We start from the raw sequence: 25,359 nt of genomic DNA, 5'->3' as shown, positions 1-25,359 counted from the left end.
CATGAGGATGCAGATATTTCTTCAAAATCTCTATTCCATTTTCTTTAGATATATACCCAGAAGTGAAATTTCTGAATCATACAGTGGTTCTGCTTTGTTCTTCTTTCTCAAGACTGTTTTGATCATTTGTGATCTTTTATAGTCCCATTCTAATTTTGGATTTTTAAAATTTCTTTAAAAAATGCCATTAAAATTTTTATAGAGATTACATTGAATCTATAGATGGCTTTAGATCTAGTGTATGTCTAGGATATTAGTACATGTCTAGTATAGATATTTTAACAATATTCATTCTTCTGATACATAAATATGTGATATCTATCCATTTATCTGTATTTCTTCAATTTCTTTCATCAATGTCTGATAGTTCTCAATATACAAATCTTTCAACTCCTTGGTTAAATTGATTACTATGTATTATATCATTCTGATGCTATTAAAAATAGCATCAGATTGTTTTCTTTAATTCTTTTTCAGATATTTCATTGTTTTGTAACTGATTTTCATAAGTTGATTTTGTATCCTTCGACTTTACTGAATTTGTTTATTAGTTCTAACAGCTTTATGGTGGAATTGTTAGGAAATTTTACATATAAATCATGTCATATGAAAAAAAGACAATTTTACTTTTTCTTTCCAAATTGGATGACTTTTATTTCTCTTTCTTGCCTAATTGCTTAGGCTATAACATTGAATACTATGTTAAATAGAGTAGTAAGAGTGGGCACCTTTACCTTCTTCTTGACCTTAGAGGAAAAGCTTTCAGTTTCTCACCATTGAGTATGATGTTAGCTCTGAGTGTCTCATATACTGCCTTTATTATGTAGAAATATGTGTTGAGAATTTTTATCATGAAAGAGTATTGCATTTTTTTAAACATTTTTTTTCTGCATCTGAGAGGGTCATATTGACGTGGTATATCATATGTATTGATTTGTGTATATAGAATCATCCTTGCATCCTGTTTGATGGTGGCGTATGATTCTTTTAATGTGCTATCAAATTTGGTTTGCTAGAATTCTGTTAAGAATTTTCGCATCTATATTCATCAGGGATATTGGCCTGTAGTTTTCTTATAATGTCCTTATGTGCTTTTGGTATCTAGGTAATATTGGGACGCAGAATGATTTGGAGATTTTACCTTCCTCTTCAGTTTTTTGAATGAGTTTGAGAATTGGCATTAATTCTTTAAATGTTTGGCAGAATTCACCAATGAAACCATTTGGTCCTAGGCTTTTTTTTTATTGCTATTAGGAGGTTTTTAATTGCTGCTTCAGTCTCCTTAATCATTATTGATCTGTTCAGGTTTTCTATTCTGCATGATTCTGTCTTGATTGGTTATATGTTTCTAGGAATTTGTCCATTTTTTTTCTAGATTATCCAATTTGTTGGCATATAATTATTCATATTAGCCTCTTAAGGTCCTTTGTATTTCTGTAGTGTCAGTTGTAATGTTTCCCACCAGGTCTCTGGGCAGACTGGACTGGTCTCTGACAATGGTTGGAGCGACTGCAACCAAGTATAAAGCCCACAATCTCCAGGGGCACAGACAAGAGTGTTTCTTGATGGCAGACTGGCTGACTATGGCTGCGAGAAAGCTAGATTCATATATATGGTCTTTTCAGGATCTCTGGGGATGCAAATAGGAGGTTCTCTTGCCTGGTTCCTGTGGCAGCTGTTCAGCTTATGGGATGAGGCAGGGGCTGATGCCTACTATAAGGCCCTGTCAAGATCTCTGGGGGTACAGACTAGAGTATCCTCAGCAGGGTCCCTATGTCAGCAACAGTGGTCATGAACTGTGGCTGGGACAGGCTGGGCCCCAGTTACACGGCCCTTGAGCATCTACAGCCTGACCAAATTTGAAGGGTTTATCTCCAGTGTTCCCACACTGTGGCCAAGAGTAGTTTAAGCTGGTTCCTGGGCCACTTCAAGATCCATAACCAGGACTGAGGTCTGAATGTGTATTATCTCATGCATGGGTGGGCGTGACTCCTTCTGGGTCTCATGGCATCTGGTGCTGGTGACAGACCTAAAGCCAAATGGAGTTATCGCCAAGTTCTCAGGGTTCCAAAGTTATTTATGCTTCTGTGACCAAAGTTTATGACCAGTGAGCCCTTTGCCTGGTTGCAAGCTTGACTAGCTATCTTTGGTCTTGGACTTCACAGGGTTTCACAATCTTCTACCTAGATCCCTAAGTTCCTATAAAAGCATCTTTATCTGTGGAGGGACATCAAATTACTATTTTGAGAGGGGGAAATGTGCAAGGGACACCTTATAAGGCCATTTTGCTGACATTACTCTCCATATCTTGATTGTGACCTTTTGGCCTCTAGAACCATGACAGAATAAACTTCTGTTGTTTTAAGTCACCCCATTTGTGATACTTCATTATGACAGTCCTAGGAAACTAATACACTGCTCAAGTGTATTTAATTTTGAAAAGCTGCAGATGTGGAGAAAACTTTAACAGAAAAATACTGCTTCTCCAGTGATAATATTTATGTTATTGCACTTGGGCCAATGCTAGTATATAATCCCACCTCAAACTCTGCCACATAAGCAACTAAAATTCTTATCTTTTCCTAATTCAACTGCCTCTTCTTTATAAAGTTAACATCAAACTGGTTTAAGTCATTAGATTTAGAAATGACTCTACCTCAAGTGAGAAAATACCAAGTGGTCGTGTAGCCTCTACACGAATACTCAAACGACAATAAACTCACTGCCCTTTAAAGAAGCCTATTCCACCCTTGGATAGTTTTCACAGCTTAGGAACTTTTTTCTTAGGCCGAGTGAAATTGCATTTTCTGTCATCATCATTTTGAGGTCTTGTCCTATGCCCTGAGGCACACCAAACAGGTTTGATTGTACTCCCTCAGAACGATCCAGGAACCCTGATTCCTGGCAGTGTCCTCCAAGTCTGTATGCTTTCTGCAGACTCCACACCCTCGTATCCTTCAAGCATGGCTCGTGTGACATGATTTCAGTTCACGGCGCTGTTCCAGTTGCTCCCCTCCTCTTGTTTACATTAACCATGGGCACTGGCATTTCGGCTCCACGTTTTTTTGCTGCTAGTCAATACAATGTCGGGCTCTGTTCTCCCATGACATCGCTGCATGGCTAGCTTGCCCAAGTAAAACAAAGTTTAATTAAATCTTAATGTTGCGCCAGGCTCTTACAGAACTGTTTTTCTCACATCCTTGTGCTATTAGCAGAATACATAATGAGAGCGTATGGAGTGCCGAATCAGCCCCACTTACAAAGAGCAGCATTTTGCTAATCGATCTCCTTTCACCGAGCTTACCTTTTAGCTCACCACAAAGTTCTCATTTTTGTCCTCACAGACAAATAGACATATTTGTGGCAGTGTGTGTTCTTTTTGAATTACAAAAGTAGCATCAGGAAATCTTAAAAGAGATTACTATAGCTAAATGAAAAGATGTAATATTTCATGTAGAAATTTTTTTTGAGGGGGTCTTCCCCACCTGATGCTACCTTTTTATTTGGCTACCTCTTTCACATTCATTACTTGTCTAAATTAAAACTACTATTCTTCTGAGAACTTCCAAAGTTCAATAGCCCATAAAATAATCTGTATTTGAACTGATATTATTTCTCTTTTAATTTATGACAGAAATAATCATCATGGTATTTAATCTGTGGGGGTGGGAGGAATAAGCTAAAAAATAGTATTACCCAGAAATCTCTGAAATTACTAACTTTTCCAAAATGGACCCAAATTCTTAGGAAATGTCCCGTTCCTCCATGGCTAGCTAAGAGTTAATAGTTGACTATTATTGCCTGCATTAGGGAAGTACAAGGGAAAATATGATTCCATGGTTTGATATATAGAGTAACTCGTCAGCTGCTTTTGTTGTCTTCAACAATTGAAGGCAAACATGAAAAAAAAATCACAACATACAGACTTCTTGTACTGTATCGTTTAACTGATTGTGATGTGGATGTATTCTTTCTGGCAATTCACCTCTTGATTTCTTAACTTTTTTTTTTTTTTACTACAAATAATAGCAATGATATGTTCCATTTGTTTTGTGGTAAAAACCAAATTGCCAGGAAAACTTCCTAAATACCCAGCTCCAGGCTAAATGATTTCTGTGTTAAATAAGAATAGTTCAAAGTGGCTTTGTCGATCAACTCCACTTTAGATTAAAATACTGGGGCACAGAATGTCGACAATGTCCTCCTTTTAGTTCTTTCTATGCAAACTGAATGCTTCTAAAATTTATATGAAAATATTCAGGTTAAATAGTCTACAGACCTAGCTAGTGTCTATGTTACATGTCTGTTACCGTTTATAAAGATCATGGAATTATATATATATGATGATTAATCCCATTCTTTTTTTAAAAAAAAGGAATCAAGTACATTCACAATTAGAAATTGTAGGTATAAAATAAATTAAAATCTGATTTTTCTAAGGGATGTGAAGTTTTCATAGATAAAATGTAAAAGCAATCAACCTTATTCTTTTTTTTTTAATCCTTAATTTTTGCAATAGCCCCAGAGTCGGTATAGAGGGCAATGAAGTCAGTTTTCTGAACTGCACTTGAAATACTTTTTGTTAGTGTTTAATAGACTGAATATCTTGGAGATGTACTGGCAAAAGAGAAGTTATATAAGACTCATCACTAATATCTGGCCCAGTGCAATGCTAATTTATAGTAAATGTTTATAAAATGGATCTCTGACTGGCAGACTAACAGATGGACTGACTGACTAAATCAATGTCTATGAAAATATATTAATACGCTGAACTAAGAGCCAAGAATGATTGCGAAGCTCCATATATTTTGATGAATATTATCTTTTTAATGACAGCAGATATAGATAAAAGCCCTTTTCTTGGTCATTCATTTTCTACAAGAGAACATCAAAGCTCAATGAATTTGAAATAAATTTGAAACACTGAGACTTCCCATTTGGATCTTCCTATTTATGCATAGAAAACGGTCCTCCCTGTGTGAACAAGTCACCTCACATGACCACAAATGGCATGGCCCTACACACATAGTCTCTTTTGAAAGCTGTGTCATGGGAATAAGCAACTTTCTTCAGGGATCGATAGGGAAGTCAACAGAAGGCTCATAGCATTTTTTCCTCTGACATTGCCAGAGGTACATACCCCTTAGCAGTAAATCTGAACCTCAGCAATCCCTTACAGACCTTCTCTAGCAGCTCCATTCAGCACTGAAGGTTTTTCAACAACTGCCCCAAACCTAGTAGTCTTTCCTGGTTCTATTTTTTACTCCCAAATCTACAAGCAAATTCTATTGCGATTTCTTCCCAAATACATCTCAAAGTCTATCCACATTTCTTATATCCATTTCTATCACTGGTTCTGAGCCTTCATCACTCTTACCTGGACTTCTGCAATATTCTTCAATTTTCCTCCCTGTACTCAATCTTACTTTTACAATCCATTTTCTACACATTGGTTAACGTCATTTTTAAAAATTTCAAAACAGACCAGTGGCACTCTCTTTTTATATCTTAGAAGAGTCCTATTGCACTAAGAATTATATCTAAAAATGTTATCAAGAACTATGAGTCCCTGTATTGTTTGGTTCTTGTCTGGCTCTCCAATTTTGTTTTCTAATGGTATCTTTTCTCATCAAGATTCAACAATTTTCTGTTTGCTCCTTGGACAAGTTAAATGTTGCAAATTGATCTAAGCTGCTTTGGTTCTGCATAACACATAAATACTAGACTCTTTTTTGGTAGATTATAAAAGGCAAAGGAGCCTGAGCTAGGTAAGTGTAGCTATACACTCGTTACTAGGTAACAAGAAAACAAAGTCACTGACCCTATTTGCCAAACACACAAGATTATTAGACATACGTGCTTGCATTAGTAAGTAAGCACAAAATACTTTCAACAACAACCTGTTATGAACGTGCAACAGAGTTACATCTTTTCATTATTTTAGGTGTTCTGGATGCCACTTTTCAGCAGACAACATTCCAGAGGCAAAACTAGTATACCCTTGTATACTAATACAGTTTAAGCTTATATCCTTAGGATAGGGAAGATACCTGAGACTTGATCCAGAAAGGATTCTAATAATGGACTCATCAAAAATATACAAAGAACACTAAAAACTCAACAAGAAGGAAACAAGCCCATTAAAAAATAAGCCAAAGATCTGAACAGACACCTCACCAAAGAAAATGTACAGATGGCAAATAAACATATGACAAAGGTACTCAAAAGGCACAGCCACTGGAAGACAGTTTGGTGGTTTCTTACCAAACTAAATATACTCATCATAAGATCTGGAACTTGTGCTTCTTGCTATTTAGTTGAAAACTTATGCTTACACAAAACCTGCACGTAGATGTTTATAGCAGCTTTATTTACAATTGTCAAAACTTGGAAACGACCTAGATGTCTTTCAGTAGGTGATGGATAAACAAACTGGTACAACCAGACAATGGAATATTATTCGGCACTAAAAAGAAATGACCTATCAAGCTATGAAAAGATATGCAGTAGCCTTAAATGCATATGACTAAGTGGAAGAAACCAATCTGAAAAGGGTACATGATTCCAACCATGTGAAAAAGGCAAAACTTTGGAGATGGTGAAGAGACCAGTGGTCGCAGCGGTTAAGGGGAAGGGTGAATAGGTAGAATACAGAGAACTTATAGGGCAGTAAACTGTATCGTTTGATACTGCAATGGTAGATATATGTCATTATACATTTGTCAAAACTAATAGACTGTACAACAGCAAGAGCAAATCTAATGTACACAATGAACTTTGGATGATAATGGTGTATCAGCATAGGTTCATTAGTCATAACAAATGTACCACTGTTTTGTGGTAAATCCATATTGCAGAGATTTTGCATGTTTGGAGATAGGAGATATGTGGGAACTCTCTGTACTTTCCACTCGAGCTTGCTGAGAACCTGAACCTTCTCTATAAAATAAGTTTTATTAAAATTAAAAAAAAAACATCAGAACCTCTACATCTGCATCATTTTAAGGATAATATCCAAACTTCTTGATGTGGCATATGTGATCTCTTATAAACGTATCCCTGACTAATCATGCATATTCATTTGTTAGACACACACTTGTTTGTGTACACATGCACACAAACCAACACAGACACACCCCTTTGCCCCACCTCTGCACTCTCGTTCATTGAAGTAAAGTTCTTTTACAGGCTTCTCCCTCTAAATGATGAGCTTTTCAGCTCTTCTTTGATCAACTTAATGACTACTTGTCTTTTGAGCTTCATTTATTCAAAAGACTGTTCTTAATCTCCGGTCTCATTCAGGTGCCTCTGATTGCACCCAGTATGCACCTTCTTTTATCATAGAACATGTCATATTATTCTATAATTTGTTTATATATGTAACCGTATCCTTCAATGGCTATGTATGAAATCACTAAAGTTTAACCTGTGTTGTTTTAGCATCGTTCTGTATCCAGAGCAGGTGCACTAGAACTATTTGTTGGTTAAAATTAATAGGGAAAAAATAGAGAAAAGGCTCATTCTTGAGCAGTTCCAGGCCTGACAACCATCTATGGCAAACTGCCCTTCAGGGAAAATGTGTGCAGTTGCTGGAAGCATTTTACATCTTTAGTGGGTAGAGACAGCTTCATTCCCTGGTGATGTCAATATGGCACCTTTCACCAGCGTGAAAATCCTCTGGCACTGAAAACACGTAAAGTCTGGAAGCTGTTTATGAGACTGAGAAGGTGAGTCAATAAACTCTGTTCCAAGTTGGCAAGAGGGTACACAGTCCTAAACATCTAAAGCTCTATAATTCACATTGAGCTTCTCATTAATTTAAATGTTAATGTAAATTTAAAACATGTTGTATTGATTTGGAATCTATTTTTGTATGAGTATTGCATAACTGAGCTCTCTAACAGCAGAATTCAAATGGACATCCATTCACATCAACTTATGATTAGAAAAAAAGGGAAACTTTCTCCTTCTCTAATTTTGTCATGTAAAAATTATTGGTTTTTGTTACAAGGTCAAGCTATGAGAAACTACAAGAACCTCTGCCTATAAATGCAATTGAATTAGACAATCCTGAGCAGAAAGATCAATTTCTGAATCTATTCTTTTAGAGAAGTGAACACGTAATTTTAGATATGTACAGAAGTTAGGGTCTTTCCCGTTTCACTGATGAAGAAACTAGTCTCACTGACTCGGCTGGTGATTTCAATCTGTTTTGTTAGTTCTTCCACCAGAATCTCCTTTAAATAAGGAGATTAACATTTCCTTATTTAAAAAGAAAACATAGGGTATTATGCTGAGTGAAATAAATCAAACAGATAAAGATAAAGTCAGACAGACAAAGATAAATCTCATATGATTTCACTTATATGTGGAATCTAAGGAATAAAAGAAACAAACAAACTAAACGAAAACAGACTCACAAATACAGAGAACAAACTGGTGATTACCAGAGGGGAGGTGGGATGTGGGGCTGGGTGAAAAAGGTGAAGGGATTAAGAAGTGCAAATTAATAGTTACAAAACAGTCACGAGGATTTAGAGTGTAGCACAGGGTATAGAGTCAGTATTATTGTAATAGATGTATGTAGAGCCAGGCAGGTGCTAGAGTAATTGGGGGGAATCACTTCATAAATTACATAAATGTCTAACCATTATACTATATACCTGAAACTAATATAAAATAATAAAAGAATGGAGAAAAAGGAAAACACAATTTTCAAAGGATGTCTCATTATGTGAGGTTCACATAAAGAAATTATGGTGATGGTGATAATGATGATAAGGATGATACCTGGAAATTTTTGTATATGCTTACTGACTCTGTGAAAGACCCGGACCCAAAGGTTTTATAAAAAAAATTCTCACTCAATCTCCAAAGCAGCATAGCAAGGAGGCTGCTCTCGTTAACTTCTATCCAGGTTGGGAAATCGTCTGATGGAGAAAGTAAGCCACTTGCCTAAGTTCTCCAATCAGAAAGTGTTGTTGCTGACTCTAGGACCCTGGTCACTCTGACTCCAAGGTCTTTTTTATAACCACTGCATCTCTGGGTCCTAAATCACGCAATGCAACAAATATATGTAAGCCTAGAGTAGTGCATTTTGTTTTTAAGATATGCATATAAACATACAGGTGAGGATTTGATGCTGCTTTTGAGAAGCTGGGTGGATGGATGAAGCCCAGAAACCCAGTTTCTAGTTTGTGAACACCTCATGTCATATTTCCTTCCCCTACACACTGTAAAATTTGAACTGATTACCAAGGCCTCTTCCAGCCCTACAGTCTGTGAATCTGTATAATGGTATGATTCACTTTGTTCCACCTGACAAACCCTCTGCCTGGTTCTTCTCTTCACAACTCCCCACCACATTGCTTCTTAATACCGTATGCCTCTGCCTTGCTCGGTTCTCTGTATTAATATGCATGCAAAGTACGTATTTTTCTATCGGCACGTGTCTTTGAAACATGCAAAATACCAGGCAAAAAGAACTCAGGCTAGAAGATGGAAAAAGTAGCATTTTGTTCTCCTACACAGAGAAAGGAAATATAAACATCATAGTCTTGGAGAGGAATCAGACGAGGCCTTTATATATCAAAAGATGAATAGTAACCAATTCAGAGGCTCAGATAAATACAGTCCTGAGAGTTTCTATTGAAACTGAATATTTACTGGCGTAGGTGGAGCCAACAAACATTGTTTTGCCGGGATACACAGCATAGTTAGAAGGCATGTAGGTTTTGGGATCACACACACCTGATAACTCTGTCACTTATTATCTCTTTCTGGGCAATTAATTCATGTTTCAGTTTCTTCACCTATGAAAGGAGAACCATGGTTCACAAATTTTATTGGACATTTATGAGACTTAAAAATAACATGAAGTGTTTATTTCAGTGTCATAAATATAGGACAGGTGTAAATTATTCTCCATTGTTCTAATAACAACAACAAATCTTAGTTTTAAAATTATTTTTGCGAGTAGTAATTTCAGATATAACTCAAGTCTCAATTTTAGGAATTATTGTTTTTGAAATATAATTAAAAATAAAATGCAAATTAGGTATGAGTACTTCACACAGCAACATCTTCCCTTCTCGGAAGGTAATTGGGTAAGGGGGAATCATGATTTAATGCCAATTTTTATTGTCTGTCTTACAAGTTGCCTACAGTTTCCCCAACTCCTTCAGAATTCCAGCTTCTCCCTTCAACATTAAGGGAACAGGAAGATAGTAGCTGAACCACGGGCTATCAGGCCACCAAGGATTATGAATCCTGTGAGCTGAAAATCAAATTTTACTCAGCTTCATGAAATACACAATTGATTTTTTTCAAATCAATAGGTAAATCTGAAATTAATTGATTATATTCACTTTAGTATCATCTACCTGCAAGTAACTAATTGCCCAACAGAAATAGAAACCAATAATTGGGAACATAAAATAAGTTTACAAAAAATTCAGGCTTTATCTAAACATGGGAGTTTTGTGACCACAAATTCTTCCTAACCATTCTACCTGTATCAAATCACATCCTTAGCAGTAAATTACCACAGGATTTGAAAGATGGAAGGAGACTCAGAGGCAATTTGTACAAAGCCCTTAATTTTGTACGTGAGGAGATTAAGGCTCAGCAAGATTTGGATACTTGCCCGAAATTGCCTGGCTACTTATGGTAGGGTTATGAACTGAATTCAGTTCTGACTCTGAATTCAATGCCTGTATTTACTTATTTTCTTGTGGCTATATAAAACTGAGGAACCTATAAATCATATGTGTATTTTCTAGTTTTTTTTTAATTTTTTTATGTCTATTAGGCTATTAGGGTAGAAACAAACTGATTATCTGTATTGTTTTAAGCTCACAACAGAGGAATGAGGTGAGATCAAAAAGTCTCTCGAATTATGTACAACAAGTTATTTGTAGATAGAAAATTTCTTCAGTAAAATACATAGGGCACATGTTAATAACAGTGCAATGAGCATTGACAAACGAAAGGCTAGCAAATCTAGGATGAATAAACTAAAGTAAATATGTATATTTACTTTCTATCTATATTATTGTCTGTATATCTGTACTAGAAAAATTAATGTTGCATCATTTCAAATGACTAAATCTGATTGGAGAAGTGTGCCAGGCAGGAATGCCTAACCCTAAATTTCTTTTCATGTGTATAATATGATTTAAAAAGATACTATGTGTGTTGTCTTATTCTAGGTATAAAAGAAACATCATCTGCAGAAATCCAGAGTACTTCTTTAATTTCTTTGGGTTTTCTCAAAAAGATTAGGACCTGTTGGAGAAATTTTGATAAGGTAAGTTCTAACTCCTACTAATCTATTTCCATTCTAGCTGCCCAAGTTCAGAACAAAGTGAGGTTTAATAAGTCGAAACAATAGACAAATAAATGGAGAACCAGATACTACTTTTATTAATGACTTAGTTAAAATATGGGAGTGTTGTTTCAGTGTGTAGCAAAAAAAAATAGGCTCCTAACATCGAACTCCATTTCTAGATAGATTTACCACCCAGTTCCAGGAAGTGCTGGGAACTGCTGGCTCCTCTGACATGGCAGCCAGCCCTCCAAAATTTTCAATGAGGAGTAGCAGGCTCTAATGCATCTGTAAGCAGCCTGCCCTAAAGATAGAGGGAATAAGGTAAACTACAACTGACAAAGTCTTGCTCCCAAGTTCACCTATCAAATTAACAACTCTAATGACCAAGGCAAGGAGAGAGTAAAATGAGCAAAAATAGTCCAGGAGAGCTAATATGATAGAGTATTCCTCACACAGAAAAAATATACGCATAAATAGAGAATAAGTATTCTTCCCTAACATCACTGAGGAATAGGAGTGACCTGCCAACAAGAAGGACTCTTTAGAGTTTGCATCAGGATTTTCTTAACCTAGTAACACACTGAGAGAATTCCTCCTGAGTCATGGAGGCACTGTGATTTCTCCTGCTTTAAGAAACAAGGCAGATTCTTGGCAGAAATTTTGCCAATTGCCTATTAAAGTCATATGTTTTTAAATTCGCAATGGATACGTTGTCTGTATTGTCGTAGAGCGGATGACCATATGGTAGACCACTGGAGTATGTGGTTTAGTTATTAAAAAAAAAAAGAAAAAAGAAAAGAAAACATTAGTATAATAATTTTTAATTTTCAGGCATACTATTAAATTATTCTGTAAAGAGGTTGCGGAGGCAATAGTTTATCTAGATAGTAAGTGACCTTCACTAACTCAGTGGACTTGTCTCTATTGGAATTTGTAATTGTAATTTAATAACTTGTCTATGTCACTTGGATTTATTTTCTGGCAAAAATAAAACCAAGGAAAGAAAACTTACTAAAAGTGTAGAGAAAGAATCATAAGTTTCAAGAGAAATAACATACTAGGCTTGGTACAGGAGTATGAACCAAGCCAACCATCTGTAGATGTTCCTGGTAGCAGAACCCACCTAGTATTTTCAACCAGATGATGCCTGTAGAATGAATAGACCCTGTTCCTTTCACATTTGTTTCTTCATCTGAGATTCAAGATCATGCAAGAAAAAATTTTGATCTATTTTAGTCATTCAATTTGGTCAAATTTAGGTGTTTTGTCCTCCCCCTAGTTATACTGGAGTAGCAAAGAAAAACCTATAATGGATTGGAAAGTTTTGTCTTCTATAATGGAAGGGCAGTCATCTGGATTCGCCACTCTATCATAAATATATATCATGTGAAAGAACCCATGAGATAGAGCTATCATCAGGGAAGAGATGTGGATATTTGACATTATTTAATACTCACTGCTTTGTTGTATAGATGGTATACCACCTGTTAACATTAGTATTCCACAAACATGTGGGGACTACCACAACATTTAGAAAGTTAATTATTAGTGAAGGTCTCTTGGATATATCATTAAAGAAAGTTGAGAGCCTACTAAACTGATTGACCCTTTAAATGTGACAGTCAAAACTTATACTTCTTCAAGTTATTAGGTAAGCTTGAAAGTATGATTAAGTCTATAAGGGTCCTGACATTATCTTGTGTTCTCTTTGAAAGAAAGGGGCTATTTCTTGTCACTAAACCTTTGCTCCTGCAGGGAATGTGAACATCAGATGTTCAAAAGAGGAACCTGGTTTCTCCCATCTATGCCAGTCAAGCATGGAATAGAAATGCTTTATATTTAAAATAGTCTGCTAGCTAAATTTAACCTCAAAACAGCGCAGTGTTATAATCTTGGTAATGAGTGTCTAAAACTAGGCTTGAACTAATGAAACCATGGAAGAGGACTGGAAAGGAAAATACAGTTCTTGGGAGCATGTAGGGTAGACCAACACATTTTAGTACCTTGATAGATGATGTAAAAGGTTTTGGGAATCAGGAAGTATGACAACAAATGCGCAAATTAAGGAACTTGCTTGTCTTGTCTTCTGTTGTCAGTGAAGTATGAATTGGAGAGCAATAGGATAAATAGATAATCTGTTTTCAGCTCTAGAATTTGGAACCATGGTTTTCTTCTGCTGGGATGCCAGACTAGACACCCAGCTATAATTAAGTACTGGGGAAAGTAAAATACTTTCAAGAAAGAGGAATCAACTAGTACCCAAGATGAAACATATTATGCTAAAAGAGAGAAGAGTAATAGTAAGGAAGTAGAAAGACTGGTATTTCTCTGGGGAGCCATACCTAAAAATACCTCTTAAAAAGAAGACTTTCGAGGAGGGATAAAGTGTCCTAGGTGAGCAGGGCTTCCTGTTCCAGGAAGAAATCAATGCAAATCCTATTTTAGGACTCTAATTTAATAGCTCGGGATTCCTCCAGATTGAGTTCAATCAAAGATATTCTCATCATTGATATTTAGTAAATGTTAGTTAAATAAATACTTAAAAGAATAATTAATTATGAATATCTGACTATTTTCTAAAATGTATGTGTTTGCCTTTCTATTTCGGAATGAGTCAATGACAGTTTTGTCTCTTTTTCCCCATATCTCCAAAACCTTTATATCATCATTCTTTTAGCATATTAGGAAACCAAAATAAAACTAAATAAATAACACAGGTAACAAGAGAAAGCTCTAACCATTCCTGATGGATCCATCCTAAAGAATTTGTCTCAATAGTTTAAAGCTATCAGATTTCTGGGTACCAACAAATCATAGCGTAATAAAATCAGATCATGTGGGAGCTTTCCAACCTTAATTTCGCCTTGAGATTTATGAAGTTTCTAATCACATTTAGAATCGGTTAGTAATACGAATGGATAACAGGTTCTAAAAGAATGGTTGAATATTCAGGGGAATTTTCCAAGAACCTTTTACAAAAACATTACAACCTTAGGGGATATCAGAAATATAACCCCTCTTTTGATTAACTATATAGCTCTTGCACTTCTCTTGTGCCCAAGTGCTGACATGCAAATGTTTGTCCCATCTGGAATTGTTATCTTCATACGAAATGGCTCTATCAGTTAATTTAAGTTTATTTCTGACTTCTCCTTGCTAAGGGACTGAGATTATTTTGCGAAAGGTGATTAAACAAACAGAACAAGAGACTGGAACAAGTAAAATTCCAAATAGCCTTGTCGAGTTTGTGATTCATATACAAAAAGTACACATCTACATGGTTAAGTAAGTGGCGGTGGTTACTCTTTCATGATTGACATTTTTATTAGGAAACAGATAGTGTTTCATTTATTCCAAGAAACACATATCTGTAAATTAGATCACCTAGTGTCTAAAATGAGATAGGTAATTTCAAGTGAAACAATGTTATTGCCTCAATTTAAAGAGAACTAAAGGGACATTTGCTATTATCACATCCATGAGAATTTTTTATTTAAATATATATATATATATATATATATATATATATATATATATATTTTTTTTTTTCCCCTCCAGTTCGGGTTGTCTCTCAAATGTGGCTATGTTGGTAGTAACTAAAATACTTATTAGATCTGATTCATAGAGTTCTTGGTAATAGAAATAAACATGTCCACATGCCCATGACTCAGGCCATCATTAACAAACAAACCTTTGTACCATAAATCTGATGTGGCCCTACTCAGGGACATCTCAAGCCCTATGGGATGCCTCCTCCTCACACTTTAAGTTAGAAATTGAATTGAAACACTCAGTAGTGGCATGAGTATAGAGAAAGATGTTTATAAACTGCTACTGAGAGTATAAGTTGGTGTAACCCTTCTGGAGACCAATATGTCGTGTTATCAAAAATCTTTAAAATGTGGCTGTCCCTGACCTAACATTTCCTTTTCTAAGATTTATCTTAAGGATATCAGAAATCAGTGGACAAATGAATGAAGATATATACACAGGCATGATCATTGGAACATTGTAAAGAGTTTCAATATATGAGAAACAACCTAAATGCCTGAAAATAAAGGACTTGTTATAATATGGCCTATTGGTATAATAAAACAGTCATCAGGAATGATGCTGTTGCTCTGACTGTATAGGCATGGGAATATATTCACAACATATTTAAAAATCTGCTTATAGAAAATTAGGTTAATGTGATAGTAATAATTTATATGTTACATATATTATGCATTTATGTGTAGAAAATACCTGAGTAATAAAATTATGGCTTATTCTTTTTATATGTTCTATTTTTTAAATGAGAAATAGACATATAAGTGCATAAATTGAGAGAATAAAATAAATTGCAAACTGAGGGACAGTTCTTTAAAGAACATAGATAATCCTCTATTTCTATTAAAAGACACATCCACATACTATCTCCTTATAATTCATATTATTTTCGCTTCAGAAGGAGGCCTTGAAGGAGGTGGATCTGTGAACCTACAATGTTTTCCTGGGAATGGGGATTAGCCGTGACTCCTATTGTCCTAGTTTACAACAGTGACAATATCTCTTACCTCTTTATTATTATAAATCATAGAAGTGTAAGGATGTGACCTGCAGCAATATGATAAAAAGGATGGGGGAAGGGCTCAAAACTAATATAAAGTAAACCAATTGATCATTTACAAATCAGACTAAACAAGAAGAATGGGAGATATAATTCCCAGGGCTAGGGATTGAAAAGATACACTGAAGATAGTTGAAAGGGAAAGACCATAATACACGTGCCACTCAGCAAGCAAGTAAAGCCCAAATTACCTCTGGTATGGTAGGTATTTGGGGCTGAGTGACAGGAGTGCATGAGTTGTAGAGTGAATAACGTAACAGACTCACAATTCTTCAGTCCTGCAATATGCAAGGAAAAGAGCTCGGGAAAGAAGCCAAGGTATTGCTTGGGAGACCTCGAGCCATTGTAGAACTACTATTAAGTCCTTGGGAGCAACTAAATACTCAAGTAAATGCCCTTCACAGTAAGCCCCCTCCCCTTCCATCCAGAGTGTCGACCCCACCCTAGAATACTGGAACCACCCTCATACTGCTTCATGGAACAGTTAGTAACCCTGAGGTAAAGAATGGGTCCTGTCCTCCTAAGGCTAAGACGGAAGCTGTCCCTTAGCTCGAGGCTCCCTAGAAATTGCTGTTCACTTAGTTTTCTTAGATGTACCTGTGTAAGAGGCCGTGAAAGGTTAGGAATCCCTTTTTTAAGAGGTTTTGAATTGTCCGTTTATGGAGGGGTCTGCTTATCCCAGTCCATTTATCGTTATTATTACCATAAAAATAATGACCAGTAACAGTCACAGAGAAAGGAGAAGCTAAATAACTTGTTCGAGGGCATTAAAATAGAAAGGAGATGGGTATGAAATTAAAATCCGGGCAGTGCGATTCAAATCTTCTTAAGCTTTGGCAGCTCTTCGACCCTGTGCGGAATGGAATACATTATAATGTTTTTACTATGTCTGTTGTTTAAAGTAACAATAATAATTTTAAAAGACTGTCATCAGATATAATCAAGTGAGTGTCTCACAGGACTCAGAATTTTGATTTTTCAGACTTCTTTTTTTTAATAACAAAGAAAGGAGTTGGTGAGTTAGAACCCATTGTTCATCTTTCATTTTCTTTTGCCATAACCCAAAGAATACATCCATGGTAAATAACAAGATATAAATGAATTCTATAGCTTTAAAAGAGAAAAGTACGCAAAAAATATATATCATCCTATTATAGTATCGTATCTGAAGGAGGAAAAGCACACTCTAAGTATGGCGTATTTGGTTTGTGGTAATCATTTGTAAAACAGAGGCAAATGAAAATTACCTGCTAAGTCTCAGCTGTTCCACAATGCTTTTCAGCTGTGAATACTTAAAAATAAAATACTCGAGAAGGCAGCTCTCTTCAGTTATATTTGTCCATGATCTTAATTTCTTCGTGTGCGAGATTTTCCTTCAAGATTGTCACAGTCGTCATTGAGCACTCACTCATTCAATACATGTTTACTGAACATATACATCATGCCGCACAGCGAGGCACTGGGGTCAGCCAGGTGAAGTGTCCTCTTCTGTGGAGGGAAGCAAGGACACACCCGGGGAGCTTAATATCTTAATAGTGTATGGTAAGAGAGGAGAGAACAGATGCACATTAACATAAAGATATATATGCTTGCCCACATATACGCATATGCTATCTTGCCACGCTGCAGGAGAGAAATATCAATCACACTGAAGATATTAACAGAATGTCTGGGTGGCTTCCGCCTAGATCACAGAAGATTTCATGGATGAGTTGAGGTTTTAAAAGTTTGGGTAAAAATGACAGAATAAAGTATGGTGGCACATAATATGGAGACATTTTCTTTTTTGGCAGAGATAATGACACAAAGGATCTGAAGAGTTCTCAGGATTTTTGAGGAATATAATTTGAATTAGGAAACAGCTCAGGTGAACCCTTCAGTGGAGGATTGAATATCAGAATGTATGTGTATGTTTTTCAGAATATTTCTAAGTGGAGTCTAAACAAAATAAAACAACACTCCCTCCCAGATCCTTCTTTAGAATCTAAAGTCTTTGTATATGAGATAATATGTAATTATTGTACTTAATTCTAATAAATAAAAATAAACCAAATCCTTTTTAAGCTTTGGCTTTAGATCAAATGGGCTTAAAGTCCCGGCTTTGTGAATTATATTTAAAACTTTTAAAAAGTTACTTATTTCTCTTGCCTTCAAGTCTTTTATAAAAGGAGGATTATTGTAAGTCAATGCATGAAAAGAACTTAGCACACTGGCACATAGCACATGCTCATTAAATGTAAGCTAGGATATTGTCAAGAATACCTCTTAACTATTTTATTGAGAAGAATATAGCATACAGACATGCACACACTTATTGATAAACTATAATACGGTATTGGTTCTTTTGCATCTACCAAATGAATTTATTGAGATATTACTACATCCTAGAAATTGTGGCATGCTGATTGGTACAGAGGTGACTAGGATAGGGTCCTACCTGCAAAGGTACCAGCATCTATTAGAATACATTTTCAGCAAACCACAATAGCTAGCTGGGGGTCCTGATTTGTTCTTTATTTATTTGTCAATTCCTAAGGAATTTAAGAATCTCTAAAGTATTCTTTGGTCATCTGAAACATTTCTAAATGACTCTAGCACAAAGTACTTTAAAAACTATGTTCTCATTAATAAAAAACTTTTACCTTCATTAACATACGTTCTCCACAAAGGGCCTGTGAGGTAAGCCTAGGGCTGGAGGGGAGAAGTGGAGGGTGGGGGATGTTTGGAGGAAACTGACATTTCAAGGAGTTTAAAGACTTGCCCATTCTAACAGGACTAGTGAGAAAGCAGGAATTTCTCTGGCATTAGCTTGCCTCTTACAGAATGAAGGAGTCACTTGTTTTACCTCGGATCCCATGCAGGGTCAGCCCTAGGAAGCATGTTAGTTCTGGGATATATCTATAAAATTGTTAGCTTACTTCAAACCGCTCTTTCCCTTCTCTAGTCAAATATAATTTCCTGTTTCTTCTTGGTTGCTGGACAGGCATTAAGTTCACATCTCTACTTCTTTCTTCTCCCTCCTCCACAGACAAAAGCATTCTATCCTGCAGTCATAATAACTGGAATAGAACGTAGTTTATCCATCCAATGGAATAGTACTTGGCAATGAAAAGAAATAAAATACTAGTATGTCCTATGTGTAAGGTAAACATGGGACAAGCAGAGAAGTTTTAAAAGCAAGCCTGTATTGGGAGAGGGCTCCCGGGCAAGGTTCACTGGTCCCGAGAGGAAAGGGGCCAGAGAAGTTGCGCCCTGGGATGGGAGGGCATAGTTTTTATAGGGTTATGTGGGGGTAGGGTATAGAATGGGGAATGTCAGTTGAGCATCCAGATTAGGGCAGTGGTGCCAGGGTTTTAGGGTGGGCCCTTGTCCTGATTCTGTCTCAAGCTGAGAAGCCTCCAGGCAGACCCCCACCCCCACCCCCTGACCTAACACTATGACATGGCCAAACCTTGAGAACATTATGCTCAATAAAAGAAAGACAAAAAAGATCACATACGATATGATGTCGTTTATATGAAATATTGAATATGAATATATGGATCCAGTCTGTATCATTTTGAATACAGAATCAGTAAATATATAGAAACAGAGAGCAGATTAATGGTCCCCTAAAGCAGTGTGAGGACAATGGGAAATGACCACCAATGGGTAGGATGTTTCTTTTCGAGGTGACAAAATTCTGTGCTATGGTTGCACAATTGTGAATATACTAAAATTTATCGATTTGTACATTTAAATGAGTAAATTCATGGTCTATGGATTATATCTCAATCAAACCATTAAAATGATAATGGGAATGGCCAAAATCATGTTTGCACATGACAAATAATTCACATATATTAACTTTGCCTATTTTAATTTTTCATATCCATTTAACCCTGAAAACAACCCTCTATGGCTAGTACTATTTTTATTCTAATTTTTTTAAAATATGAGCAAACCAAATAAGAAAAGTTAATATTCTTTTTCTTCCTAAAGATCATTGTGATTAATTGGGCCCACCTAGATAATCCAGGATAATCTCTAAAAATCCTGACTCATTCACACCTGCAAGATCTCATTTACCACATAAGGTGACACCTCTGCAGGTTCTGGGGATTAGGGTCCAGGACACCTTTGGGAGGCCATTATTTGTCCAAGTCATCACAATGCTGTTAAGTGGTAATGTTGAGTCTTTAACCCATGTTTCCCAAATAGATCAGTTTCTTTTCTACTTTATCACAACTGCATCATATAACAATGGCTGTGCATAAGCTTGTCTAGATTTCAAACTCTTGGAGAGAAGGGAATTTCACCTACCATAGCAAACATGTGTGTGTGTGTGTGTGGAGGGGTTCTCTTTTCTAAGAGAGCAGGTATAGTTGGGAGAAAAGTTCAATTTCACTTGTAACTTGCATCGTTCCACATTGGCAGTTGTCTCCTTGGCCCTCCCTCTTTTATTAGATAAATCATTTCTAGAAGAATATAGATTCCACCAATAGGCAAATCACTTAATAGTTTTAAAATGACAACTATAATTCTTTCCCAGCTGTTTCTATATGTTCAAAGAGAAGTGGCATAAATAATTGAAACAATAAACCTCTGTTGGCTCAATTATCTGATTATTTCAACAAACATCTGAATAGAATTTAAATTTTTTATTCTCTAATGTTTCTAGTTTAACATTCATAGTCATTGCCTTTTAATAAATCATTTATTTCTTCTGTGTCCTATATTCGATTTAAGAAACATTTAATGAGCAACTAATATATGCCAGGAACTGCGCTCATGTCTATAGTGGCGAAAAAGACAGTAAACAAAGACTCTCATTTTCATGGAGTTTTTAGTACCAACATGAGAGATGATACAGTTGCACCAATAACTACACCATATGACAGAGTGTAAAGAGCACGACCGAGGTGCACAAATTATGGTCAAAGTACGTATCATTCAGCTGGGCAGAATTAGGGGAAACCAGGTAGAAGTATTCCGAAGGATGGGTAAGAATTCGCAAGGCAGAGGTAGGGTGTGAGAGTGTTCAACAGAAAGGACCACAAAGGAGGCAGGGAAACCTATGACAAAACTTGGGGGCCAGAAGACCTCTTGCTGGAAAACAGGGAACAAACACCATGGTCCCAAGAATGAAAAGACTGAAAGGGACCGTTTACGCCCATCGTCTAAAAGTACCTAATTTATTTATCCCAATACTCTAGTAGTTTCCAATATGTTGGTAGTGAGGGGATAATTAATCAATGTCTGAAGATCCTTTAATCTTCAAAATTGGAGTGGAAGGAGCTGGGAGAGAGAAGGGATACTGCCATCGAGTGAGTAGAGGGGATGCTGCTAAACATCCTATGATGCATAGAACATCCCCCCGAAACAAAAAAATTATCTGACCCAAAATGTCAACTGTGCCACGGGTAAGAAACACTGCAATAACCATATGAGGTTTTAATACTATTTTTGTTATGTTACAGATGAGGAATTTGGGTTCTGAAATTATAAATCTTGCCTGAGATCATTAAATAGTAAAGGGCAGAGCAAGGTTAAGGTCACATTATAAGGCAGTGAGGAATGTAGATATAATCAAGTAGCTAATGAGATTCTCTGAATGTGGGCATGTCAACCTTTGGGGCTGTAATTAAAGGATCTTTCATGCAAAGTGCTTAGTACAGTGCCTGACACATTGTAAGCACTCAATAAATGTTACTTGTTGCCTCGAATGGCAGCCGGTGTTCTCAGTCATGTATGAGCTGTGAGCGGTGTTCACGGGGGGAGGGAGACAACAGGAACTAAAAAGATGGTCTGGGACGAGGGCAAAGTGTTCAGAGTCTGAACTGGAGTGAAAGCATGTGGAGTGTATAGGAAGGGACATACACAAAGTGCTACCCACGGAGGACTGGAGAGCCTAATGAATGAATGAATGAATGAATGAGTGGATGTAGGGAAATTTTGAAGATGACTCTGGTTTTGAACGTGAGAAACTAATTTTCATCTCACTGCCATGAAGTGAGCAGTTGTCATGTTAGGAATTATAATACTTACTTAAAAGAGACAAACTGAGACCCAGAAAGGTAAAGCAATTAGTTCAAGGTCATACCATATTTTAAAATTTCTTCAGAAACTCAGAGAGAAGAAAAGTTTGACCTTTTTTTAAAGATAAGATTAGTAATCTTTATAGAAAAGATAAGGACAAAATGAAATTTTCTTTGATATACTTCCAAAAACAGTTTTAATATTCATCTTGCTAGGTGTATTTCTATAGTTGAATGAGACACGTCAAGATACCAACCAAGAATTTCCCAAAGAGCAGAGTGAGGTTGTTTTCTTTGTCACACTTGCTGCATTGTTAAGGGATAGCAAAATGAATGAATGAATGAATGAATGAATGAATGAATGACTCGGCCGGTCAGGTAACAACATGTGGAAGAGAAGAGAGGACTCACACACAGTAACTGAGTTTTGTTATATTTATTAATAACAGCAAATACCACTAATACTTCATGAGTGCTCATTAGATGCCAGTACCTGGGCTGTTTCACATGCATTATTTCATTCCAATCCTCATAACAGTGTTTGATAGTTGAGACCAATGCTAGATGAGGTATTTGAATCTTCAAGAGGTGAACTTACCCAAGACCACATAGCTAGGATATAGTGGAGCCAATATTCAAATCTCAGGCATTAGACTCAAGTGGCCAAGCTTTCACCAAATATTATATACGAACGGCTAAAAGTTAGGACATAAATTCTTTTTTTTTTCTATTTGACAGAATATAAGACTATGGATGCATAGTCATCATTTAATTAATCCCTATCTAAGGGTGACTATAGAATAATTGCTAGAGGGACAGCATTCCTCCTTCTCAGACATCTACCTTTCCTTCTTATCGGTTGCCGGAGCCAGCCGGCTAAAGTCAATCAGTACCTGAAAGAGGGGGGTGAAGCCTAAGAAAAAAGAAGATAGGAAAGCAAGTGCTTCGGGAGGGCATACAGTCACTGCTGCAGCCCCGAGTTTATTTAGCACAGCCTTTATATAAGTTTTTGGATACAATAGCAAAGCACCGGGTACAATATAGTAAAGTACAGGGAACAATATAGTAAGGTACAGAGTACAATGGCAAAGCACAAAGTACATTACCATAGGAATGCTGACATTTACATAAGTTCCTATATATCCTTCCCTCAGGGTGGAACATCCTTTAGTGGGCTGTAAAACATTCCACTATCTTAAAAGGGTTTCTTTATGATGCAAGTCTCCCCACCAGGGTCAGTAATGTTTAAGTTAACATCTTGCTTCCTTGAACCATTGTTAAGCAGTCTCAGCAGCTGCTCCATGGCTATCAGCTAGGGACTTCTTCAGTGCCTCAAAATGGCTCCCGACAATTGGTACTGTACGGTTGGCTTCCAGATCTAACTTTTAACCTTTCACTCTTCTTTTAAAACCTTCAGCATCTTGTCTATAAATTCTGAGTAGAGGATACATCCATAAACCAGAAAGACAATGCCCCTGCGCCCATGAATACACATTTCCTGCAGAGGCGGACAAGTCCAAAAAGACAAAAAGAAAAAGACAATCATTTAAGTGTTCTGCGTGCAATTAAAATAGGGCGAAGGGGTAAAACTATTTCAGCTGCTTGAGCGAGACAGCCTCTCTCGGAAGATTACAGACATCCGGGCCTACAGAGTCCAGGGAGGAGGTGGGCTAGGCAGAGAGAAGAGCTGGTATCAAGACCCTACTGTCAGCACAGAATGAGGGTCCTCTGTACGGCTAGAGAAACTAAGGTACATGAGGAGCTGATGTAAGATAAAGTTGAAGCCAGGAAAAGTAAGATTTTATAAGTCAGTATGAGGAATTTTCACTTATTTCTGATGCAATGAGATGCCTTTGGGTACATCTTAGCTTCTTTCTCCCAAGGACTACTGTCTAAAGGTTAACTTTTGGAGTTGAAAAAAGTAAAAGATACCAAAAAAAAAAACTGACTAATTTTTACCTTGATTTTATCGGTAATATTTCATATGAATATGAGAAATAGGGTAGAGAGCCCCCAAACTCTTTCAGTAGCTTCATTTATATCTGAAAGGCGCATTTTTGACACTTCAATCAATCAGTGGGTGCCATTAGTCTGCATATTGTGTTACAAGAAGCTGCCTTTTTTCTTGATTTTCCCTTTTTGTTCTTCTCAGGAAATTAATTCATGTCATTTCCATTTGAAATCCTGTGGCATTTGACTGCACAGGCACTTAGAGGCACCCTTCTATGACTTGAAGCTTACTTTAATGGCATCGCTTGTCAGTAGCACCTTAAGGGAAAATAATCCGGTCTGCCAGGCCCCTCAGGACTCTGAAGTTACATATGAAAAATGGCTTGACACAGGTCTATAGGTCTGTATGTAGGGTCCTCCAGAATAGTTGACTTTGGTGAGTGATGCTGGCAATTTAGTTTTAACATTTTCTCAATGTTGTATTTTGCTGTGAAAGGAACATTTGAGCAAGTGTTTGTAAGATGTCATCAATTTCACTTTAGAATTTTGCTCTCTAAAAAAGGCTATACTTGGAAACTTTGGGAGCATTCTCTGCAGTTATCGTCTGAGACAACTGATTTGTTTTATGAAAGGTTGAATAACGTCAATCACACCATTCTGTTGATCTGCATGAAAGCACTTCTCCAGGCTGACATATTCTAATAAAAGCATGAAATTTAAGAGTCCAAAGAGCTCTCCAAAGCCATTAGTCTAGCGGGTCCCAGATTTACCACCTTTCATGTCATTAAAATGAATGAATATATAGTGGCTCAATAGAGTGGTTCCAACTTATTTTGCCAGATGCTTACATTTCAAAACATTACTAAGTAAAAAAAAAAATAAGAAAGAAAATTATTATTGTGAAAATATAGGAAGGAATTATAAATTGAAGATTTTTGCTTTTAATTCAACTAATTAATAGGACAAACCCACTACATTGCTTTTACTCATCTCATTTTGTTATAGTGGACCAAGGGAGATTTAATTGGGGACAATGCATGAGAAGTGCTTATCTAATCTAAGCCTGCCTTCCAGACCTAACCATAACTTGTAGCCTATGCTTGAACAACTCCAATGACAGTCTTACAAGAAAGCCCATTGCCTGTTCAGAGGAAGTACTGCCCTGTTATTTTCTGGAAGTACTTTGTTACATTAATTGGGAGTTACTACACTTGATCTTAGCCAAAAGGCCGAGAAGCAATACATTGATTAGAAGTTATGTACAGACCCCAAATAGAATGTCATACATGCACGTGCGCGCGCACACACACACACACACACACACACACACGAACATATGAACAAACAAGCATGAAAATTAAAATTTTGTAGATTCTAGCCTTTGGCTTTTCTTATACTGATCTCCCTCTCTCCAACCCCAAAGCTGCTACCTTAGTTTAAATCCTCATAAC

At 36.6% G+C, this 25,359-nt stretch overlaps 1 protein-coding gene and 1 pseudogene across 2 annotated transcripts in view; one reads left to right on the top strand and one right to left on the bottom strand.

The window, feature by feature from the left end:
• Positions 1-25,359, top strand: part of LRRC4C (leucine rich repeat containing 4C) — a 983,333-nt gene that overhangs the window by 793,202 nt on the left and 164,772 nt on the right. For both annotated transcript variants that reach the window (XM_036221416.1, XM_036221415.1), the window contains exon 6: positions 11,214-11,311. The gene's annotated coding sequence lies outside the window, so the exon portion shown is untranslated. The remainder of the gene's footprint in view (positions 1-11,213; positions 11,312-25,359) is intronic.
• Positions 25,082-25,149, bottom strand: LOC118603251 (annotated as a pseudogene).

The sequence above is a fragment of the Rousettus aegyptiacus genome, unplaced genomic scaffold (genome assembly GCF_014176215.1).
Source record: "Rousettus aegyptiacus isolate mRouAeg1 unplaced genomic scaffold, mRouAeg1.p scaffold_m13_p_5, whole genome shotgun sequence".
In the NCBI taxonomy this organism is placed as follows: domain Eukaryota; kingdom Metazoa; phylum Chordata; class Mammalia; order Chiroptera; family Pteropodidae; genus Rousettus; species Rousettus aegyptiacus.
Note: the sequence above shows the minus strand (reverse complement) of the source record. Positions and strands in the feature narration are given on the sequence as shown.